Source organism: Petaurus breviceps, unplaced genomic scaffold (genome assembly GCF_028583685.1).
Source record: "Petaurus breviceps papuanus isolate PSGF00001 unplaced genomic scaffold, PetGlider_PUasm1.0 151, whole genome shotgun sequence".
Lineage (NCBI taxonomy): Eukaryota > Metazoa > Chordata > Mammalia > Diprotodontia > Petauridae > Petaurus > Petaurus breviceps.
This window is the reverse complement of record NW_027185712.1, coordinates 33646352-33663886: the sequence shown is the minus strand read 5'-3', so window position 1 is coordinate 33663886 and position 17535 is coordinate 33646352. Positions and strand designations below refer to the sequence as shown.

Below are 17535 nucleotides of genomic sequence, written 5' to 3'. Positions count from 1 at the left end.
AATACCGTGTTTCCCCGAAAATAAGCCCTCCCCCGAAAATAAGCCCTGTTGAGATTGCTACTGTAGTGAAGGTGATCCCCTGTTCCCCTGTGCTACACGCTACATTACGGCATCCTCTGTATGCACCGTCCCCCCCCGTGAAACGCAAGCCGTGCTCCGAGCTGCATCCAATCAGAGCTGCAGCAGTGAGCGCATCATCCTGTTCTTTATTAAATTCATTATTGAATAAAGGTACATTTTTTTGTTCACATTTACCTGTTTATTAAAATTGCTGTCAATGTTCATTAAAATAAGCCCTCCCCTGAAAATAAGCCCTCTGGTGTTTTTCTGTCCAAAAAAATAATAAGACAGTGTCTTATTATCGGGGAACACAGTAAGTGAGATGTTAAAACCCCCAGAGAGAATTGTGTGAACCAAACTGACTCCATATTGAGAATTAAGTTTCATTTTCCTGTAAATTCCACCTGTTTTCTAATTGTGGGAATTGAGTGACATCCTGTATAAGATCTGGAAAAGCCCATCTGCTCACTCTCCCTCCTCCTAATTCCCCAAACTTGCTTATCATGCCCCCCCCCCCAACTCAGAAAGCCCATGATCTGTCCTCTAGTAAGATATCAAATTACCTAATCTTTTATCCTGGTTTATGGCCTGGTAATAATTTTTTAATGCAAAAAAATCTTCCCCTGTATTTGGAGTCTAGTGAACGGTCCTGGTCCTGATTTGTTAGGCAATTGGCATTCATTGCTTAATAAATTGATATACTTAGAAGCTCAAACCTTCATTTCCTCAGTTATCATAAATCACTCACAAAAGTTTTTGGTGAAGCCAGTCAGGTTATATCATAACTCAGACTCCCAGGATGGGCTTTCAGAAAAACTCCCTAGAGTAGCAAAAGACTTCTTAGGGAAAGACTTTCCTGAAAGTCAGACTTCCTTCCTTGATCTCAAATTCTTCTGAGTTAAAGTAAGCTCTCTCATTACTGGGAAAGGTAAGCCCCCACAATGTTGGGGAAGTAGATTGCCTGGTAAAGTCCTTTTAGGAGAATTAAGCTAAGGTAAAGCTTCTCACAGGAGGAGGAGTCTCCTTAGGGAAATGAGTTAGTATAACCATGAACTTTGTTGGGAAAATTCTCTTAGGGAAATTATCAGATCTAATAATAAGCATATTGATGGGAACCACCTTGGGGGAAAAATGTCTTGAGACCAAGGGAAGCATGTGCTATATTAAATTGTGTGAAATCTAGTTTAAAACTATAAAAGATTCAGTTGATAACCTATTTTGGCCTCAATTTGGCACTTTTGATTATTGCCCATTAAAAGAATTAATATTGGTCTAAAATAAATAAATGGGTTCCAAGTTTGACCTGAAGAAGGGACTTTCAAATACTGCCAGTTTTAATGAAATGTGCACATTGACTCTTGGTGTGTCTTACTGCATTAGATAATATCTTTGTTTTGTGTTGTGTCTAATGTTGTTTGTAGATTCTGCTACTTTGGAAGATTTCTAAAGGGAAAATGCAGTCAGTCAGAAAGACTGCTGAAAATACACCCAATGAGTTTAGTATATTGAGGAAGATTAATGGAGTTTCATTCTTGAAGCAATTCTCCCAGGTTTCTGTAATATGATGCTAAAGTCTGTGTCCTAGGGAGTAGGACTAACTCCCTCTTTAGGCTTAAAGTGGGGCATTAGGTTAAAAAAAATCACTGAAAAATACTTTATCTCTGTCATTTCATCCCTGGTCAAGTTGGGGTTACAGAGATAAAGTAAGATAATTAAAGAAAGGAAAACTTTTTCCTGGTTTGCAGAAATTTGTGGCATTACAAATCAGTCTGAATTTGAAATTGAAATATATCTTTACTGTAAATTTCCAAATTACAATGACTACTAGTAACATCTTAATAGATTTTGGAGGTTTGTAAATTAAACTTAAGCAACTCTTTCCCCTTTCTGGAAGAAAAAATTTGGTGTTGTGAAAGAGGTCTGAGAAGGGTTGATTACATTGAGATAAGTAGATTTGAGGCAAGTACTAAATAAGGAACTCACCCCTTTTCCTTTGTTCTAACTGACATTGGTTTTTTTTTTTTAATAGGTGAAAGATGCCATTCTCTGCTTTATTTCTTACCTATCCTTAATCACTGAACAGATTTTGCCTGAATTAAATTGAGACCTGTTAAAGACCTTAACTTTAAGGCCAAGGTCTCCCACTGCATCCAGGGCCATCTCCAGTAATCCTGATCTACATCTTGACACTGGACCCAGATGACTCTGGAGGAGAAAATGAGGCTGATGACTTCGCACAGCCCTCCCTCATTTAAATCCAATCCACTCAAAAGTCATGACATCTTCCTGATGTCATGGTCCTCTTTAAGAATGAAGGAACAGCAACAATTGAATAAGACACTTAGTAGAAGCTGAACAAATGATGAAATACCTTGACGAGTTTTGGTATAATTTTAGGGTCCCTGGAGATTGATAAGGCTATTGTTATAGTGCAGTGAAGGAATTCGGTCTTACTGATTAAAAAAATGATGAGTATAGTTTGCAGTTTAAATTCATCTGGTGCTTAAGAACTGCTTCTTATTAATTGTTTCTTGACCGTGAAAAAAGAAAAACTTATTTAAGTCATGGAGCAGCTTAAAAATAAGTAAAATTCAAGGTATGGATAGAGAGATTTATAACAAGAAGACCACGAGAAGGGACCTCCAAACTCCAACCCCAGCCCTGCGGAACTACCTATCCCACCCCCACCAGGCTCCTAGACTCAGACCCTTTTCTAGATAATGGGGCTAGATATTCAACAATGACAGGAGGTCTCAGTGACCAGGAAATAGTCATTCTTTTGGGAAGCCTTAAGTAGAATTTTCAAAGCCTTATATAACAGCATAATTGTTTAGTTCAATTAGAAGCAAAGTCACCAAAGAATAGTAGAAAGAAATTATGCATTTGTAAGCTTTTAGAAAACCAAAAAGGGCATGGTATTGCAATTTTAAAATTTTGTGCTAAATTACAAAGGAGAAATGCTATGATTGAATATTAGTTCTTTAGAAAGTCTGAGATATGATTGGGAAATCTGCCAGAAAGCTCAATCTTTTGAAACCTCCTGAATTCTAAAACAGGGGGATGAGAATGTGAGGCTGCCACTTGGAGCCTCTCCCTATCTTTCCTAGGGGTTAAAACTGAAAAGTCTCAGGAAAAGGTGAGAGGATGGGGCTAAGTTATGAAAACAAAATGATTTGATTTGATTTTGGGAATGATTTAAAAGGAGATAAAGAAAAAATAGAGAGCTGGGAGTGTTACTACAAATCTTTGAAAATGAGCTAATTGATCATAATGGGCTCTAAAGTTTTGAAGTGCTACTAACTTACGGTTCTTGGGAATTTTGTTTTTGAGGTTTTAAATGTTATCATTAGTGATTAAAAATCCAGATTTGATTTGGACAAAATTTTGTTCTGAAACTTAATAATTGTGGTAAATCAGAACCTACCTCAGTTTTCTAATCTGTAAATAGGATATAAATAGCATCCACCTCTCAGTGTTGTTTGTTGTAAAGATCTAATGATATGATTGTGAAATGCTTAACACAATCCTGGCATATGGTAAGTTCTATATAAATGTTGACTATTATTATTATTTCTTCAATTAAATGTAATTGCTCCATAGTGGATAACTCAATACTGAGTTTTAGATATGATTAGTATAAAATGCAAACATGATAAAATGAACTATTTTCTATCTATGATAATTTGGAAATTCATTTGGCTTAATTGACGTTATCTGACTGGTAACAGGTTTTGTTTCATATTTTAAAGGTATTGTATTGTGTATGTTATTATTGTGTTTCTTTTTTTTTTTTTCTCATATTGTGAAATTTGAGAAACCATTGTATCAGAGATGCTGTTAGATAAACACCTTCTCTTTATCTGGATGCTATTAGATTACAAATAGAGGTTTTTAAAATAATGTGATAAAAGAGATATTTGAAAACTGCTTAATATGTAATGGGGTATATTTTGTTTTAAAATGTATAATAGTGATGATAATAATTTGCTGTTTAAGTAAAGTTGCACAGACCCTTTAAGATAAGCTTGAGACTTTATATTCTTGTATTTAGGCAGGATCAAAAAAGTTTTTCAGTTCTGTTGATCACATAAAATTCTATAGGACTGAAGTATAAGAACCTAGAACTGAGAAAATAGGATCCCCTCTCCTATTTTTTGCCAAAAGGGAAGAATATACAAGTTTACTATAACAAAGAGTGACTTTTTTTCTGAAATTATTTGGCTATCACTTATGTAAAATTGTTAAGCAGTACCTGAATAGTCTGTAATGGACTTACAGTTTTGAGCCAACTTAGTAACAGTTGACTTTGAATTCAAGGATTTTAAGAGAGTGTCTTTGAGTCTGAGCTCTATTATTGCTGTGTATTTTGAGTCAACTGTCATGTGTAATTTTCTTTTTAATTTATAAGTGAAGGATAAATGAAATATAACTGTGAGGGTCATCTAAAAAAGAGCAGACTTATTCAGAACCAAAGCTCAGAGTGTCTGGCAGCAGAGGGGAGAGCCCCTTAGAATGAATTACTTGGGGGGTAGATGCAGAGAGCCCATCACAGATGTAGAAGGACCTTATGGATGCTGGACAGCTGGAGGATTTGGAATTTTCATTGGCATCTTTGCAGAATCCCCAGATCAACTAAGCAGTGTCTGCATCAGGAGATAAGAACAAACTGGACATGACAACTACAGGCAGATTCAAAGTTCTACAAAGCACTCAGCAGAAAAACATCATACCTAGGGAGAGAAAAGAATTTCCATGAAGTAGGAGCTCCCTTGCCATTTGTCCATGTTAATCTTGATCCCACTTTCTCCTGGCCTCTATATGTACTAGTGGGAGATAGTGTCACTTTGGGGGGATGTTTTATACCAAATTATTCTTATTTTAGCTTTACTTTAGCTAGTAAATACTGTTTTCTAAAAGCCAGTTAAGCTTATCTAATTGAGATCCACTGATAATGACGGGGAGAGGCATACTGTTTGGGGCTTGTGAGATAAAGCCTTAGAAAAACAACCCTGGCTTGGGGGATCTGCAGGGAATGCTGCTGCTGCTGCTGCTACCTCCACCAGGAGCAGCAGCCGGAAGCATGGTGGGGCGGAGTGGTGCTATCCCCGCAGGCGTGTGCGGGGCCCTCTTCATCGGCCACTGTATTTACTTCGACAGCAAGAAAAGGAGCGACCCCAACTTCAAGAACAGGCTCCGAGAGCGAAGAAAGAAACAGAAGCTTGCTAAAGAGAGAGCTGGGCTTTCCAAGTTACCTGATCTTAAAGATGCAGAAGCTGTTCAGAAGTTCTTTCTTTGAAGAAATACAACTTGGTGAGGAATTACTAGCCCAAGGTGAATTATGAAGGGGGTGTTGACTACTTGACAAATGCCATTGCTGTCTGTAGGCAGCCACAGCAGTTGTTGTAAGTTTTACAGCAAACTCTTCCATTTCCAGTGTTCCATATGCTTCTGACTAAGCTGTCAACAATTAGCCAGAGAATTGTGAGTGTACAGAGCTTGGCCGAAGATGATGTGGAATGAGAAACATGTCAACATAATAAAATATTAATAAAATTTTTTTAATTAAAAAAAAACAACCCTAACACCCTTAGACTCTCAGAAGACAGCTAACAGTCTCATTCTGAGGACTTGTCCAGGCAGCATGAGTGGACTTTGGGAGAGTAAGTCCAGAGCATATGCTACCTGAGGAAGAATAAGTAAGTTAAAACAGGAAATTGCCAGATGCTAAACTCTTCCCTTCCCTTAGTAGTTGGGATCCAAGAGCTGTTTCGGTGTTCCTGTTCTCTTCTCTGGCAGTGATATGCTCTGTATGGACTTTTCAGTGCTCACAGGAGCTGGTGCCTCTGTCTTGAGGCCTTTGCCATCCATGTTACAGTACACTACCTTGTGTCCTGTGGGTTTTCGTGTATTGATGTCCTGATCAAATGAGATAATTATAAAGTGCTTATCACATTGCTGGGTGCATAGTAAATGCTTTAAAAATATTAACTATTTCCCTTTATCCTTAGAGCATTTTGAGGCACTTGCCTGACTATAAGAATGACTAGTTACAGTTTTGGCAAGCAAGAGCAAGTTAATGAACCTATATAGGCCTTTGTTTTCTCATTTCTAAAGAAGATGGATTAGACTAGAATAAGGGAATGGAAGATTAAGGTCTGTGGGCCAAATCTGGCCCCCAATCTATTTTTGTATGAACTTGACCCATTGACCATGGTTTGCTGACCTTTGGACTACAGTCTTTTACTAAAATATATGAATCTTTGTATCTTATAACTAGTTTTCTATTCTCTTCTTTATCTCCATCTCCTTACTGACATCCAGAACATCATCTCTCAATCTTGCAAGTTTAGAAGTTATATTTGTTTTCTCATTTACTTAGCTGTTATAAAATAAAATGAAGGCACCAAGAGTGTTTTTTCACAATGAAACCAGCATTTGTATATAGGAAAATATGGAAATGTGCACTAATAAAGACATAGAACCTTTTCTTTGTTCCTTTCTCTTAAGTTCTTATGGAGTAGGGGGAAAATGCTTTGAAGATACATGATTTTAAGAGGAACATGACAGATATTTAGCATTCCCCCTTCTTGAGAAAGTGGAAAAAAGAGGAAATGGGTACCCATCTGATTTTGACAGTCAAAGTAAATAGCTCTTATGCTATTTCATTTGGCTATTTAGAACCTGAGGGTATGATCAGTCTGGGCAGGTGTTTTCTATCACAGTTGATTCTAAACCTATCTAGTCAGCCTGATTGTGATCTTCAAATTTCATGCATGTTCCATTTTGTCTCAATTTGCAGTGGAATTTGTAATATCTAATTACTTGAAATATGACTTTTATCTTCAACCATTGAATAATATGTCTTTAGAAGGTGATATGGTATAGTGGACTCCTTGCATTAGGAGTGTAGAGACTTGTCACTAACATGGCAAGTTGCATTATCACTCTAAGTGTCAATTTTCTCATTTGTAAAGTAAAGAAGTTCAATATGATGGTCTCTAAAGTGCTTTTAAGTTTTAAAATAGAGAGAGTAAACTTTTATAGGCCAGGTTATCCTATGTAGAATTACTAGGCTCTATGCAAGTAATACTTAATGTCACAGCAAAAACCAATCCCTGCTTTGAAATGTGATCTTTAAAAAAAATGTGTGAATAGTGGTTAGGAATGGGAGAGGGGGAGAAGGTTGAGTTACAATAAAGCACCAATGAGTCCCAGAGACAGGAATATATCACTGGTAATTACGATCTTCTGAATTATAGCACATTGCCCAAATTAATGCTTTCTTTGTTTATCATAATTTAATATGTTGTCAACAAGCTAGTATTATTATACAACAAAATTCTAATAGAATTATGTAAATTAGCAGGTGCCCACTTTATTGGGTACCTATTTGGAAGAACTAGCAATTATTTAGGCAGAGGAATGGTTGGATTTGCTAATGTTATGTGGAAAAGATTATTATGATCAATTATATTTATTTTCATTGAATGCATGCTGTGGTGGGAAGGGAATAGGAAAGACTAGTTAACTCCCACATACCAATGTTCTGGGAGCAAAACTCTCTATCTGGAACAGTGATACTAAATATATTTGTTGGCTGATGAATTTTCAAAATACAGGGTCCTTCTGATAAATTTTGGTGGCCTTGGGCAAATATTTTTGTACAATGCTATACTATATTGAATATACCATATAACAATACAGTATATATAATATTAGATAATATAGGATATATTAATATAATACTTTAATATATTGTGTACTATATAATAGTAAATATAAGATCATATATAATATAGAATAGTCTATTGTATCTACACAATACATACATACACATAAGTATATATTATAACATACTATAGAACAGCATATATAATGTACACATTGTATCAGCAATGCCATATTCACAATGCCTATGGAGATTACAGATATGCTGATATAATTATCCATCACAAATACATCATGCTCGCCATATGGGGGAATAAACTAGAAAATTTATTAAGATACCAAAAGACTGAGTCCCAAAACCAGAAAGTGAAAGCCATCAGAGTAGTTATGCCATTGGCACAGGTAGATAAAGTAGAAAGCACCCACATTTTCAAGCCTTTAAAACAGAACAGGCTACCTCAGGCAAAGGTCCTCCTCTCCCCACTCACAGCAACCACCCAGCGTCCGGGAAGCGTGCTCCCAGCAGCTCTGGCCCCTGGCAGTCCTCAGCAGGAGTCCTTAGCAGAAATTCTGGCTAACTCAAAAAGGGCTTCGCGCTGCCGCTGCCTCTGCTGCTGCTGCCACCGTCGCCACCACCGCCAGCCACCGCAGGAACTCTAGTTTGGCTTCCGCTTCCTCTTGCTCTGCCCCTTCCTGCTACGTCAGTAAGTCCAATGGGGCATGGAAGATCTTTAAATCCCATAACCCTTACACATATATATACAGATGTGTGTGTATACCAATATGTAAGTGTAATTATTAGGTCAGATCCTTCTGGTATGTTCAGCATTGCTACAACTGGAGAGCATTCTGAGAACAAAAAGAACATTGGAGGCCTTGAGATCATACACATGAGAGTTATTTGAAGGGACTTTGAATGTTTATCTTGGAGAAGAAAAGATCTGGGCATAGAGGAGTCAGTTGATAGTTGTCTTGAAGTATATGAAAGGTTGTCTTGTGGAAGGTTTAGACTCATTCTATTTGCTTGTGGAAGGCAGAATGAGGAGGATCAGTTCATAGCAATGATGAGGAAAATTGAGGGTTGATGAAAGTAGCAGAAAGTCCTGATAATTAGAGCCATACAAAAGTGAATTGGCTGCCCTGGGAGGTGGCAGAGTTCCCCTCACTGAAAGTATTCAAGCAGAACCTTGATGCCCACTTGCTGGGTGTATTCTTGTTAAAGTATAACCTGGACTAGGCAGCCTCTGAGGCCCTTTCCCACTCTAATATTCTGTCTGCCCGATAAATATCTGTGCAATTATATTATGTTTTGTTTTGAGCATGGCTCAAAACAGGATATGAATCAATACTTTGCTTGAAACATAAGAACTTCCTTTTGACGTCAGCATGTCAGTTTGATTGAGTTTTGCCAGTGTAGCATTCCCATCCTCTAGTGATGGTATCCTTTTCTATGCCTACGCCACCATCTGCCCAAGTTCCTTATCAAACCCAAAGGATAAAGATCTCTCTGTAGACTAGATGAATGATAATTATCCTTTGTAGAACTAAGAAGAGGACTCATCTTATGAATCATAAAACAAACTGAGATGCAACACTTCTGATTACCCAGATAATGGATACCAGTAAATGCTGACTTTCATGCTATATGTAGTTTTCTAGACCAAAGTCTCTGGGTTGACTCTCACTGAGTGAGATCCCTACATTTTCCTATATTTAATGCTTGGTTTTTGTTTGTGTGCTTTAAGTAGATACATAGTGAAAAGAGAATGAAAAGCATTTGAGGTCAAATTTTTGAATATGAAATTTTACATTTTACACTTCATGAAATTATATTGGATTTCACTTTTATGATGTCTTTGCCTTGTCATATTTTTCTGCATGCCATTTTAAAAGTGTACACTCTTTGGTACATTATCTTCCTTCAGTGTCAGTAAAATACTATTTATCTGTCAGCTGTTATTTAGTTTTTTCGTAAATGCCAGGGTAAAGATATACAATATTTATATAAAACATTATTTTATTTCATTTTTATTTTTAAGAAAATGAAGACTTTAAAAAAATAAAGTAAATCCATAGACAAGTATTTCTATGTAAAATATTTTCTAATATCTAGAATATTTATTAGATTTAAATGAAACTCTAGCATCATTACTTTCATATAGCAGGTGTTAATATTTGTTGAATGAATTAACTCTAGTATGAAACAGTTGGTGACATTGCACAAATACACAATTACACTAAAACAAATAAATGGACAAAAAATTAAAGCTGATCTCAGTAAAGAGAGTATAAAAATGGAAGAGATAAAAAACTGAACACCCAAGGGTTGCCATAGTATGATATGTTTCTGCTGGCTTGTACATTGGAAAATCCAATTAATAATTAAATGGCAAAAGGCCACAGTCTTTAGTCTGTGGTTTTTCATAATTTTAACCTAATCTTATTCCTTCTTTTTAAATATCACAGATATTAAAATTTTCCTTTCATGTCAATCAAGATCCAAGGTAGGACTTTGCTCTCTGTGTGATGATCTTCACTCTAACCCCATCTTTGCTTCTCTTCTCTGAGATGTCAGTTTAAGAAAATCACTGAAATGAAAGCAAAAAGGAAGGAATATAAAAAATAAAAATGGTTAATTATTTCACAGACTGGATTAATAAATTCCATTCTCCATAAAAATAAAAAAATAAAAAACCAAGGTGAATCAGGAAATGGATGGCCTTTTCAAGTCACATGAATCAGTTCCCCAGAATTCATCATTTTCACCAAGTATATATTTTCTCCTTAATCATTCTGGTTATTATTATCATTGCTAATTTTGAGGGTACCACAAATTTTACTTTTTAGAGATGAAAATTAATATTCTTACCCTGAAGCAGTATGGTATAAAGGGGGAGGGAGTTGGGAGTCTTGAGCCAGTACTTGCTAATTACGTGATCTTGGATAAATCACTTAACCCATCTCAATTTTCTCATCTTAAAAATGTGAAGTTTGGATGAGATGACCTCTAAGGTCCCCTACATCTCTAAAGGTACCTCTATATTTTAAAATATAATGTCCCCCCTCAATAGACTAGTATTTTTAGAAAGAAAATTAAATCTAATGCAGAAAAGGACTAACTCTTTAAATTCACTCTTTTCCAAATTTGCTCCCTTCAAAGGATGGATCTTTGCTTATACACACATATATACATACATACACACATAAACATGTTTAGTGTATTGGAAAATACAGAGTTAAATGTTGATGTCTCTTATCAGAGGGAGCCACTGATGAGCCCACTTCACAACTCACACCCTGGTATTAAATCAGGTGCTTAGGGTAGGCCATTACTTCTTCAGGAGACCATGATACCCTTTAATTTACCAAGTACTTTCTTATAGCAAGCAATTTGGGACCTGGGGAGAATGCAGTCCTACTACAGAAGAACTTACAAGAAGAACATTTTTTTTTTAATTTTCTGACTTTTGCAAGTTGAGAAGAAAACTTTAGTGAGCAGTAATACTACCTTAGGGCTTTTTATTCGGTCTCCAATCACCTTTGCAGCTGCTTGACCCACAGTTACACACACATGCTTCCTGGGATACTGAATTGGACAGACCATTAAAATATTCCAAGCTGATATCTACACACTGGGAATAGATGTGTAATACTTTTCACTTTACGGTATGACAGGAGTGAATGCTTGTTCTAGTGGCTTCTGACTGTGGAGCACATGAGCAAACCTGAAGGGAATTGTGGGAATGGATTCACTGACTTTCCACTGGAGTGCCAAACATAGAAACATAAGAAGTGAGCTCTCTATTAATGCAGTCTTATCTATCAGGGCACATATTTTTGTTGATCACTACTGAACTCATGACACTTCTCAGCAGTGCATTCTCTTAGTGACAGAGGTGGGACACACTTGAGAGAGGCATTGACTTAGTAACTGAAATCTCCTTTTCAATCTTATAATGGAATCTGTAGTGACTCTATATTGGTAAGAACCTACATTTATACAATGTTTCATGGTCTGTGAAATGCTTTCAAACATGATCCTCACAACCACCTTGGCAGCAGATAGTACAAGTTTTATTTCCCCATTTTACAACTGGGAAAATTGAGGCTTATAGAACTTAGTTCTAAAGAGTAATACCACTTCTGGATGGCAGAACTAGGATTTGAACTTCTGATATTAAGACTAAAGCTCTGTCTACAATAGCATTTAGGCGCAAAATCATGTGAAGGAGCCCCATTTAGTAGGTCTGACTGTAATTTATTCTTATTGTTCAGTCATTTTATTCGTCTGACTCTTCATGACCCTATCTGAGGTTTTCTTGGCAAAGATACTGGAGTGGTATGCCATTTCCTTCTCCAGCTCATTTTACACATTGAGGAAACTGAGGCAAACAGGGTGAAGTGACTTGCCCAAGGTTACACAGCTAGTATGTGTCTGAGCCCAGATTTGAAGTCAAGTCTTCCTTACCCCACGCCTGGCACTTTTTTCACTTTGTCACCTAGCTGCCCCATAATTGTAATACAGAGTCTCAATGAGTAGAACCCTAGAACCAACCAGTTTGATTGGAATCAACCCAATTCAATAAACACTGAGTATCTACTATGTAGAAGATACTGTGTTAGTTAGGCTCTGGAGATATAAAGGAAAAAGCAATCAGTTCTTGCCCTCAAGAAGCTTACATTTTATGGGGGGTGGGTGTTCACACAATGTAAACAGAGAAGTATAAACACTATAATTTGAGGAGGGAGTGATTGTGGGTGATGATGGGGTTAAAGAAAGGTCTCCCACAAATGGTGGCAATTGAGCTGAGTCTTCGAGGGAGATATGGATTCTAAGTGACAGAAGTAACGAAGGTATATATTTTAGGCATGGGGGAAAACTCTGGGTAAAGGTATAGGGGTGGGTAGGCCAGGCAGGCTGGAAGACAGAGTGTATAAAAAGGTGCATTGGGATTTCCACAAAGTGGGAGAAGGCAGAGCATTATGGGTTTAAATGCCCAGTGAAAAAAATTTACATTTTATCTTAGAGGTAATAGCAGGTGACTGAAATTTCTTGAGCAAGGGAGTAACTTAAGTCAGATTTGTGCTTCTGAAAGCTTATTTTGAATATTTATCATGTAGAAGAAGAAAGGCAAAGTGGTACAGTGACTAGAAAGCTATCTCTAAGGGTCAGGAAGACCTCAGTTCAAGTCTTGCTTCTGACACATGGTGGCTTTGTGACTCAGGGTAAATCAAGTCACCTGTCAGTGCCCTAACAATATACATTTCAGATAAGGTTCTGACATTATTGGTAGAGGGTTTCTTTATCTAGGATTTCTCTGAACCAGTGAAATCACTGGTCTAGTTCCCATAGTTAACGTAATATTAAAAGAATAGAGTAAACAGGGAGGAATCTATTACTTTAAGGATGTTTAGGGGTTTTACCTTATAGTGGGTAGAACTGGACTTGGAGTTAGGAACACCTGAGTTCAAACCTAGGTGCTCTAGGTAACTTTATGAACTTAAGTTACAGAGAAGGGGTGGACCTTCATTCATTGATAGAGGGAATTTCTTCATTCAGGAGTTCCTTATATCAATGAAATCATAGGTCCATTCCCTATCCCAACATGGAGAATAATTTGGAGCAAGGAGAAACTAGAAGCTAGAAGTCCGATTAGGAGACTCACAATAATGTATGTTAGGGTTAGAACCTAAGACAGAATAGAGCAAAGTACTAGAAATACATTAAAGAGGATTGATTGGTCATGTTCCTCATGCCTTTCTGTTTCTCTTCTGACCTTTCTGTTGCCATTTATACTCATTTTTTATACAAAGTTTTCTGCCTTTTGGGACCTCTGAGAGAGGCTAACGCAGTAAAAAAGAAGGTTGGTGCTTTGGAAACAGCTATTAAGTCTGGAGGTAGAAAAGCTGGCAGTTAGAGCTCTGCTACTTTGGGGAAGTTATATTGGTTCTCTGAGCCTCAGTTTCTACAAATCGGCAAAAGGCATGTCGTTTTACATAGCTTACAGGGTTATTGTGAGAATCAAATGAGATATAAGTGTAGCCTAGATGAAGGAAGAGTGCCTGAAATCTCTTCATTGTCTCTGGACATGTAACTAACTGTTCATCAACAACTGTGGCAGACAAAATGGTAAAAATGTAATAAAAAAGTGTAGTAAAAATTTAAAAAGTGTTAAAAAAAAAGTATAGTAAAAATAAAAACCAGGGTGGCCAGGTGGCAAAGTGAGTAAGAGGCTGGCCCGGAATCGGAAGGACCCAGGATCGGTTCCGGCCTCAGATACTTAACACCCCCACACAAAAAACTGGCTGTAACCTTGGGCAAGTTACTTAACCCCAATTGCTTTTAAAAAAATAAATAAAAATAAAAACCGCTCCAATAAGACAATGATCCCATAGTAGTGGAGTCACAGAGGATCTCACAATACCTTCTGAAAATTAAAAATTGCTGATTGGGGTCTGATTAAGATGTTTAGGATTGCTTTCACAAAGCTTTCCCACTATTTGTTGTTTCCAGGAAATAAAGAAATATAATGTCACTAATATAATGTCTGCTCTTCCATGGTTAGCTCATTGTGTAAGTCAGTCGTAAATGTAGAGCTGTAATGGACCTCAGAGGCCAACTAATGCAACCCTCTCATTTTTCAATAGAGAAAACTGATGTTGTTATCCTATTAACCCCAGGGGGAAGTTAACTCTCATTAATACTTTGAGACTTCATGATTTTAAGTGGGCTGTAATCCAAGTCTGGAATGCACTCCCTCCTCATTTTAGCCTCTTAGAATTCCTCGTTTCCATAAGAACTACCTTTTACATAAAGCCTTTCCTGATCCCTGCAGCTGCTAGCAGGGATAGGGAACCTGCAGCCTCACATGTGGCCTTCTAGGTCCTTGGGAGCAGCCTTTTAACTGAGTCCAAGTTTTACAGAACAAATTCTTCCTTTCCCCCAAGCACCGTTATTTTATACTTTGTATCTCCCTTAGAATATGTTGTCTTCTTGTAGGAATATTGTAAGGTCCTTGAGGACAGGGACTTTTACTTTTGCTTTTTGTGTCCCTGGCACCTTAACACAGTGACTGGCACATAGGAGGAGCTCAATAAATGGTTGATGATTGATAGACTGAACAAAGACAAATAAGTATTGTTTCGCATGGGCTGAAACTTACAAATGTTGGATTTAAATTAACTTTCAGGAAGTCATTGCTACTCCCCTATTGGTGATTTCTTATTATAAAGAATCATTGACAAAGCATTGTGGGCTCTAAAAGTTGTAGTTTGAAGGTGGGGCTTGGTCCCATTCCTGGTTGCTATATATATTTTATCAAAACTGAAAAATATGATTACCCTCTGACTGCTGTATTAAAACCCCCTTTTACCTAATTTGCCTTCTTCCTTAGCTCATCCCTTTCCAGCACACACACACATTTCTTCCCTCAAGGAATAGCAGTAAAAGCTCTTATCAGAGCCATAACTAGAGTGAAGCAATGGCAGTTTATTTAATCTGTAGAATCAAACAAGCCTAGTTCCTACTTAGCAAGAATAGATACTTGCTAGCTGTGTGATCCTGGGCAGGTCACTTAACCTCATTGGCTTCACTTTCTCATCTGTAAAATGAGCTGGAGAAGGAAATAGCAAACCACTCCAGCATCTTTTCTGTGAAAACCCCAAATGGGGTCATGAAGAGTTGAATATGCCTGAAACAATTCAACCACAAAAATAATTAGTTAAAATAGGAAGTTATCAAATGGAGAGTGCCTCTCCCCTTTCACCCTTTCTAGCCCAGTGGGGTTTCTACATAAACAGTTTATAGAGATTCCCAATCATAAAACCATTACTTTGGAGCCAGGAACTTGGAAGTCATCCTCCCCATCTCCTTTTTTAAAAATGAGGAAACTGAGACCTAGAAAGGTTAAAAGATTTGCCCAATATTTAGACCCAGAGCCAGAGTTTGAATTGAGAATTGAGTTCCAAAACCAGCACACTTCCCCCTGCAGTGTGCTATCTCCCATGGCTCAGAGTAGGGGCGGGGAACTTGCAACTCCAGGTCATATGCGGCTCTCTAGGTCCTCAAGTTTGACCCTTTGACTGAATCCAAATTTCACAAAAGTGAAGTTCACACAGAAGTGAATATAAAAATGTTGTGTGAAATTTGGATTCAGCCAAAGGGTCGAACTTGAAGACCTAGAGAGCCACATGTGCCCTGGAAGTCCCAGGTTCCCCACCCCTGGCTCCGAATAAATAATGGAGACATTTGCAAAATTCTGCCAAAACACTGTCACACTGTCACCACTAAACTACCTGCAAGCTTTGTAGATGTCTCTTTATGTGACTATTCATATCCAAATGGAATGGGTTCCAAGGACACACTCAAGAGCTGCATAAATAAATATATTATGTATATAAATGGATTATGTATATATTTATGATATAGCATTATGTAGATTTTTTTGACAGTTCTGAAATTATGACAGCCACCTGTGATCCTTTATTAGAATTCGGAAGAAACTGATATAAAAGTTGAAAAGGCTCAAGAAAGCTACTGAAATGACAACATTGGTTTATAAAGATACATTTTATACTTGAAGTTTGGCTGAGGTTATGTGTCAACTTTAAATGTAGATAAATGGACTATTTACCTAAAAAAAGAAAAAGCCCTTTATGTCAGAATATTTGTTAGGGAAGAATGAAAGAACTTTTCACTACAAAGATATTATCAATATCTTTCTAGTCAAAGTAAAAACAAAAAGAAAAAACTATAATTCCCATACCCATATGGCCACACACAGTCACACCAGAAGAGGGATGGGACACAATTTTAAGAGTTTTAATCTGTGTTATTTGTTTATGATGATTCAAAAAATACTCCCCCCACTCAAGGAAATCTTCAAAGAATAAGTGTATTAAGAAATGGTTTCATAAGTATTTGGTTATTGGTTTCTACCCTTTGGAGTTAATTATATGTCCAGAGACTGGACACTTGAGTGGCCTCGGCTTATTCTTATAAAATATGTTCATATATTATGTTTATGTTCTTGACTTAACTGATTAAATTACAGTAAGAAGTAGGAATGCAGTCATACATATATGCAGCTAGGTTTATACTTAGAAAAGTGGAGCCATAACTCCAAGACCTGCCCAAGTTAGCACCTCTTAATTCGTCTGTAACTTTCATCTCATAGAAGGAATGAGATTTGAAAGTAGACAGAAAGAAGCAACAAACTGAAAATCGGACGGTACCAGGAGCACCCACACGTTCCAGCTACAGTCTAACATGCCCTGATCCCTTACTAGTTCCCCCTTCCCCGCCGCCCCCTGCACAGTAACTGTTACTGTACCTGGAGTGGATGTCTGTAGGTTTCGCTGACTGTAGGGGCCACAGTGCCACGTCTTAGTGCCTGGCCCTGACTTTCCCGGGACCTTTATAGAGAACTCCCCTAAAAATAGCCTGAGACACGTCGATAGAGAGGGGGAGGGAAGAAAGGGGAAAAAAAAGGCGGGGTAGGGGAAATAGGAGCGAAACCGTTTTTACGTGGCAGAGGAGGGGAAAAAAAGAGAAAAAAATCAGACTAACTCATATATGGGGGGAGGGCGAGAAGCGAAGGAGACTTTCAGACGTGTTTGCCTCTGGGCCAACTGGGGGAATGGTCGTGTCGGGGGCAGGGTCGGCTTGGCCAGGGCTGGGGGTGGGCAGTGATTTGGGTAGCCTCACCCCGCAAGGTCTCTCCAGGAGGTGGGGTGTTTGGAGCTGGCCCACGTTCTCAGGTTTCACTCATTCAGAGAGGAGGAGGGACCTTGGGGGGGGGGGGGGGC

At 37.8% G+C, this 17535-nt stretch overlaps 1 long non-coding RNA gene, 1 other non-coding gene and 1 pseudogene across 2 annotated transcripts; 1 reads left to right on the top strand and 2 right to left on the bottom strand.

Annotated features, from left to right (window-relative positions):
- The first annotated feature begins 5066 nt into the window (after positions 1–5066).
- On the top strand, positions 5067–5636 carry LOC138152942 (mitochondrial import receptor subunit TOM20 homolog; annotated as a pseudogene).
- A 4091-nt stretch (positions 5637–9727) lies between these two features.
- LOC138152951 (uncharacterized) lies at positions 9728–17394 on the bottom strand. Its single transcript, XR_011166257.1, has 2 exons — positions 17061–17394; positions 9728–10316 (listed from the first exon to the last, which is right to left on the bottom strand). It is a non-coding gene; the product is annotated as an uncharacterized lncRNA (long non-coding RNA).
- LOC138154162 (small nucleolar RNA SNORD123) lies at positions 10427–10495 on the bottom strand. Its single transcript, XR_011166552.1, has one exon. It is a non-coding gene; the product is annotated as a small nucleolar RNA SNORD123 (small nucleolar RNA).
- Positions 17395–17535: the final 141 nt, after the last annotated feature.